The sequence below is a fragment of the Oncorhynchus keta genome, unplaced genomic scaffold, assembly GCF_023373465.1.
Source record: "Oncorhynchus keta strain PuntledgeMale-10-30-2019 unplaced genomic scaffold, Oket_V2 Un_contig_5560_pilon_pilon, whole genome shotgun sequence".
NCBI classification, from domain to species: Eukaryota; Metazoa; Chordata; class Actinopteri; order Salmoniformes; family Salmonidae; genus Oncorhynchus; species Oncorhynchus keta.
Window position 1 is genome coordinate 1 of NW_026288369.1, and position 7,091 is coordinate 7,091.

The 7,091-nt window shown below is 36.8% G+C and overlaps 2 pseudogenes; both read left to right on the plus strand.

Moving 5' to 3' along the window:
* Positions 1-8: 8 nt before the first annotated feature.
* LOC127925431 (uncharacterized) lies at positions 9-127 on the plus strand (annotated as a pseudogene).
* A 242-nt stretch (positions 128-369) lies between these two features.
* Positions 370-488, plus strand: LOC127925430 (uncharacterized; annotated as a pseudogene).
* The last annotated feature ends 6,603 nt before the right edge of the window (positions 489-7,091 follow it).

A 7,091-nucleotide genomic window follows, 5' to 3' on the forward strand; every position in this document is an offset into this window, starting at 1 on the left:
AGTTTCTCGCTTACGACCACACCGGCCTGAGTACGCCTGATCTCGTCTGATCTCAGAAGCTTAGCAGGGTCGTGCCTGGTTAGTACTTGGATGGGAGACCGCCTGGGAATGCCAGGTGCTGTAAACTTTTTGTCAACTCTTTGTCCGTTTCTTCCCACAAGGCTGAAATATGTGCCCTCGCTTTGAAATAAGTAGGCAAGATTAGTTTGTATTTCATCCAACAATCTGTGCTACAAATTACGGCTGCAGTATATGCAATTTCTTCCACTTTTTGAGTGACACAAAGATACTTATCTACATGGTGAAAATGCAACAGCTGTTAATCACACTCACTTTGACTTTATATAGTGCACCGAGAGATAGTTTCTCGCTTACGACCACACCGGCCAGAGTACGCCTTATCTCGTCTGATCTCAGAAGCTATGCAGGGTCGGGCCTGGTTAGTACTTGGATGGGAGACCACCTGGGAATACCAGGTGCTGTAAGCTTTTTGTCAACTCTGTCCGTTTCTTCCCACAAGGCTGAAATATGTGCCCTCGCTTTGAAATAAGTAAGCAAGATTAGTTTGTATTTCATCCAACAATCTGTGCTACAAATTACGGCTGCAGTATATGTGGTACATTTGGAATGTAAACTAAGCCTTTGTAGATATTTTATATACACTTAGGTTTATCCAGAGTGCATTTTGGCATATGTATATATTTGTATTTATAGAATTGTTTGTATTGTTTTTGGAGATTGTTAGAGGCATGTTAATCTCGAATATAGGCCAATAATACTGGTCAGGTTCTGCTGAACAGCACTTTTTTTTAAGGAGTTTTGGTATTCTGATATTGTTATGGTACTTTTTGATACTGTTTGTAAGTATCCATGTTATGTACAACGTTATGCACTAAATTTGTAATTGTATTTGAATATGAAACGAAAATAAAAATTATTTTTCCAAAAAAAAAAAAAAATATGCAATGTCTTCCACTTTTTGAGTGACACAAAGATACTTATCTACATGGTGAAAATGCAACAGCTGTTAATCACACTCACTTTGACTTTATATAGTGCACCAAGAGATTTTTCTTGGTGGTTTCTCACTTACGACCACCCCGGCCTGAGTATGCCCCTTTTTGGAAGTTTCAGGAAGTGAGTGAGCAGCAGGTGTTTGAATTGTTTGGAGAGAAAAAAAATTGTTTTTGGTTTTTGCTGAATCATATACTTTAAGTGAAGGAGTTTGTGTTGGGAGTGTAGTTCATTGTAAATAGTTGCGTTTTAATCCCCCAACGGCGTGAGCTGTTTGGGGGATTCTACGTAAAATAACCGGATGGATTCAATGGCTTCGACATCAAGAATAACAACAACAACGAGAATGGACAACGGAGAAAAAAGAGCGTCGAATGAAGAGTTGAGGAGAAGAAAATATGAGAAAGTACTGACGGTGAACGTGGAAGTTATTGGTGAAGAAAAAATAACAACGATGGAATTGCTGAGAGGAATCAAAGAAGTATGCGGAACGATTTTGGGATGTAGAACGAAAGACAGAAATAAGTACGAAATAACCATGTCACATGAGAGGGGTAAAGAAAAACTAATAGACGGGCTAAAAATAAAGAGCTGTCAAGTCATGGCGAAAGAACTGGGGAACGATGAACTTGTGGTGTCCTTTTTGAACTTGCCGGCATATATTACGGACGAGGAAATATATGAGAAATTAGATGGATGGAAAGTGAATGCGACAACACCAATCAAGAGGAGGATGTGGCCAGGAACGGACATTGTGGATGGGACGAGATTTTGTAAAGTGAAGTTTACGGACAGTGTGCAATCATTGCCTTACTCAACAAAGTTCAATACAGTAGAGGGATTTGAATATTTCCGAGTGATCCACGATAACCAAGTTAAGGTATGTAGACTTTGTATTCAACCGGGACACATACTTAAAGAATGTCCAGAATTTATATGTCATAAATGTGGTGAACAAGGGCATTATGCCAGGGAATGTTCGAACATTGGTGATATGTGTAGAAGGTGTGACAGACCTAAGGGCAGATGTAAATGTAAGAAGATGAGTGATGTCTTATTTCTGCAAACAATGGACCTCATTACTGAAGAAGATGACGAGAGTGTGGCTATGGAGAGAGGGGAAGAGAGTGATATGGAAAGTGTGTCGCAGGTTATTGCAGAGACAACTATAGATGTGCTTGGAGAGTTTGTAATTCCTTCTGGCAGTACTCGAGACGCAGTCTTGGTCTCTGCTGCTGACACTGTGGAACAGCAGCACAGGATTGGTGAATTAGATACACAGGTAGAGATGGTGCAAGGTGCTTCTCAGGTGCCTGAACCTGCTTTAAGCCTGTGTGAAAATAACACCAAAGAGGGGCTGGGTCCACTGGAGTTGATGGCACGGTTAAAGCGCATTTTACAAAAAGGCTTGAATGTTGCTCCTCTCATAAGTCCAAGTCATGAGTCGGATGAAGAAATAGATAGTGAGGATTTTCAGTTGTTTTCTAGAAATAAGAGATCATTGACGAAAGCTAGGAGGTGATGGGATCTGGAAAAAGAAAAAGTCTATTTTGAAATGACGTATTTTTCTTTGACTATATTTCTACATACATTAACAATGGTTAAAGTTGCATCACTAAATGGGAACAGTCTGAGAAATATGAACAAATTGGAGCAGGTTTTGGTGTCTGTGAAAACTGACATGTGGTGTTTTCAAGAGACTAATTGGACAGACTCCAAAATGTTAGAGATTAAGAGCAAATGGTCTCATCTAATATTTTGTAGTCATGGAAGTGAAAAAACATGTGGAGTGGCTATTTTGGTTAAAAATGATGTGGTTCAAAATGTCAAACAGGTATATGCAGATAATCAGGGCAGACTTATTGTTATTGAGTTTGAAGTGCAAAATGTCAGTTTATGCTTCGAATATTGAATCGGAAAGGAGAGATATGTTTAATAACCTAAGAACACTGTGTTCAGAAAATTGTATACTGGTAGGAGATTTTAACGTGAAGTGCACTAGAATGGATGTCTCGAGATGTGATAGCTTCAGACATGATTCGTCTAGAAATGCTTTATGGGAATTAATGAAAAATGAGAATCTTGTAGATATATGGAGGGCTGAAAATTTAAATAGAAGAGTGTTTTCGAGAAGGCAGGTGGTGTTAAATGAACTAAAACAAAGCAGAATTGATTTATGTTTAGTAAAAGAAGATGTGATACAGCAGGTTCAGAAGATGTCATATAACTTTACAGCATACAGTGATCATGCAGTAATGTCATTTCAGATAGGTTTTGCTGTGGAGATGAGAGGGGGAGGTGTCTGGTGTTTAAATGCCAGTCTGTTAAAGGAGGAAAGTTATATAAAGGAAATTGTTGAATGTATCGAAGGTGAAATGTCTAATGTACTGTTAAAAGAGAATGTGTGTTTATGGTGGGAGGAAGTGAAGGTTAAAGTAAAAAACAGGAGTATTAGGTATTCCAAAAATCGTAACCGTGTAGATAAGTTGAAAGAAAAAAATGCTTAAAAATAGGATGTTACATGAACTTGAAAAGGCCGATGCTGATCCAGACTATGATGTAGTGAACTATTTGAAAATCCATGCAGAGCTAGGGTTTTATGAAAAAAATAAATGTTTAGGTGCTATTGTTAGGAGTAAGGCACAGTATGCCTTGGAGGGAGAAAAATGTACTTCCTTTTTTCTGGGGCTTGAAAAACGAAAGCAATTTAAGAGTTATATTGTGGAATTGGAAAATGAAAAAGGTGTAAAGGTAAATGATTTTGTTGACATCGTAGATTCAGTTGAATCTTTTTACAGAAATCTTTATAAAAATAATGATGTAGATAAAGTGTGTGTTGAAAAAGTGTTGGAGAAAATCAGTGCCAAAGTATCTCAGACAGATAGAAGGATGTGTGATGAAGAGATTTCAATTATAGAAATCAAGGAAGCAATTGAGAATACTCAAGGAAATAAAAGTCCAGGGTTGGATGGTTTAACAAATGAATTCTATAAAGTTTTTGTGGATATTTTGGCACCCCTTTTATTGAAGGTTTTTCAGTATATGGAAGAGAATAAGGAAATCCCTGAGTCTATGTCAATTGGTATGTTAACCGTCTTATTTAAAAATAGAGGCAGTAGGTTAAAGTTAGAAAATTATAGGCCTATTAGTCTTCTAAATTCAGATTATAAAATACTGACTAAAGTTTTAGCTAATAGGATGAAAAAGGTGATTGGAAGTATTATTACATCAACACAAGACTACGGAATACCTGGAAGAGATGTTGCAGATATAATTTGTACAATTAGAGATGTTGTTAATCATATGAAAAATGAAGGTGGTATAGTTTTAAGTTTAGATTTTAAGAAAGCTTTTGATAAAGTGGAACATAGTTTTCTGCTACAGACTTTGGAGAGGTTTGGTTTTGGGCCAAAATTTGTATCTTGGATTAACTTGTTGTATAGTGGAGCAAAAAGTTGTGTTAAATGTAACGGAGTGTTAACAGATACATTCCCTATAGAGAGGTCAGTAAGGCAAGGTTGTCCTTTGTCAGCTCTATTGTAGTGTTTCTACGGAACCTTTAGCTGTTTTAATACTTGGAGACAAAGAGGTGAGGGGTGTTGGAATCCCAGGTGGTGATGTCAGTGTTATACATCAGTATGCTGATGACACTACTTTTACTGTGAAGGATGTAGGTAGCATTGAAAGCATTATGAAAATTCTAGATATCTACTGTAAGGCATCAGGGGCTGAAGTTAATATAGAGAAGACAGAAATTATGTTTTTGGGGGATATTAATGCAAATAAGTGTGAGATTCCATTTAAGGTAGCTAAGGATTTTATGAAGGTGCTGGGAGTAAATATTGGTGTAAAGGAGAAAGAGGCAAGGGATATAACTTGGACGGGGATTCTTAATAAAATCAAGCTAACTTTGAATTTCTGGAAAAATAGAAAATTAAAGTTAAAAGGTAAAGTAATTGTTGTAAATGCTTTGGTATCATCTAAACTTGTGTATATTTTGGGAGTTCTAGACATGCCAGAGTGGGTTATAAATGAATTTAATAATGTGGTGTCTAATTTTATATGGGATGGTAAAGGTGTTAGAATTGCGCAGAAAACATTGATAGCAGACTATGATGATGGAGTTTTAAAACTTGTAGATTTTGACATTAAAATAAAAGCTATTAGGATAAAAACAGTAAATAAATATTTGTATGACAGCTTAGATTATGGCTGGAAAAACATTTTCAAAGTCTATTTGGATGAGAGTGGTGGATGTGAAGATAATGGTTTGTTGATGGGTCTTAAAAGGAAAATGTGTGAAAAGATACCAGATTTTTATAAAGAAGTGCTAAATGCATGGGCAGAGTTGTTGCCTAATGTGTATTATGAGTGTGGGCATATTGACCTAATCATGAATCATCCTGTTTTTTTGAATTAGAAAATTAAGTACGAAGAAAAGGTGTTATATAGTGAAGTATTCATGAGTGCAGGTCTTAGACAGATAAAAGATTTCACATATGAGGTAATTCCAGGTTTTTTTCCTGAAGAAGCTATTTTTGACACCATCCATGAATGGGATGTAGAGGTGGGTAGGGGAACAGTGAAGAATATGTACGAGAAGATAAAAGAAAGTATACCAAACACATGGGTGGATTTAATAAATAGTGAAGTTGTTAGAGAAGATTTATTTGTCTTTCCTAATTTATTTATTGGTAACAGTAAGGAGAAGGCTCATTTATCTAGTATCCCGGTGAAAAAATTCTATAAAATAATGGTAGAGAAAATGTGAAAAGGCCAGCTGCGGAGAAAGTTTGGAAAGTAATTTTTCCAACTTTGGATGTAAAAAGATATGGAAAACTTTAAATGTAAAATATAATAGTATGGAATGTGAAAGTAACGATTTTAAAATAAGGCATAATCGTATATATACAAAGGTGGTGTTACATCAAATCAATAGGGAAATAAAAGAGAATGTGATCTATGTGGTGAGTTACCGGAAAATTTAATACATTTGTTTGTGGAATGTGAGGAGTTAAAAGATTTCTTTTGTAAGGTAAAGGGAATGATACATAGAAACTGGAAGGGTGATATTTTGAAGAAATATGTGTGGAATGAATTGGTGTTATTTGGCGTGGCTGGTAAATGTGAGGGTGTTAATGTTGTTTTGTTGAATATTGCTTTGAGTTTTGTGAGGTATGCTATTTTTTGTAGGAGGAATTATGCTTTTTTTGAGGGGAAGAGGGTAAGGGTGTGGGATATTTTTGTAGTATTGTTTAAGAAGCATATAGATATGTTTCATTGTTATGGAAGTGAATGTTTTGATGAAGCTTTTGTGGAGGGGAGTGGGTTGATTTCAAGGGTGGATGGTGGAAGAATTACTTATATTTTTGAAAGTATTGGTATGTTAATTTCCTTTTGGTTTTTATAGTTGTTTGGTGACTTGATTTCAACATGCCTGTAAAAAAATGTTTTAAAGTACACCTGATCTCTTCTGATCTCGGAAGCTAAGCAGGGTCGGGCCTGGTTAGTACTTGGATGGGAGACCGCCTGGGAATACCAGGTGCTGTAAGCTTTTTGTCAACTCTTTGTCCGTTTCTTCCCACAAGGCGGAAATATGTGCCCTCGCTTTGAAATAAGTAAGCAAGATTAGTTTGTATTTCATCCAACAATCTGTGCTACAAATTATGGCTGCAGTATATGCAATTTCTTCCACTTTTTGAGTGACACAAAGATGCTTATCTACATGGTGAAAATGCAACAGCTGTTAATCACACTCACTTTGACTTTATATAGTGCACCAAGAGGTAGTTTCTCGCTTACGACCACACCGGCCTGAGTACGCCTGACCTTGTCTGATCGCGGAAGCTAAGCAGGGTCGGGGCTGGTTAGTCCTTGGATGGGAGACCGCCTGGAAATACCAGGTGCTGTAAGCTTTTTGTCAACTCTTTGTCCGTTTTTTACCACAAGGCTGAATGAAATATGTGCCCTCACTTTGAAATAAGTAAGGGAATACCCCCTGAATTGGACAAAAATGAATGGGAAGTCATTGGCATCGGACAAACCATATACACATTGTCCAATACCACCCAATTCGG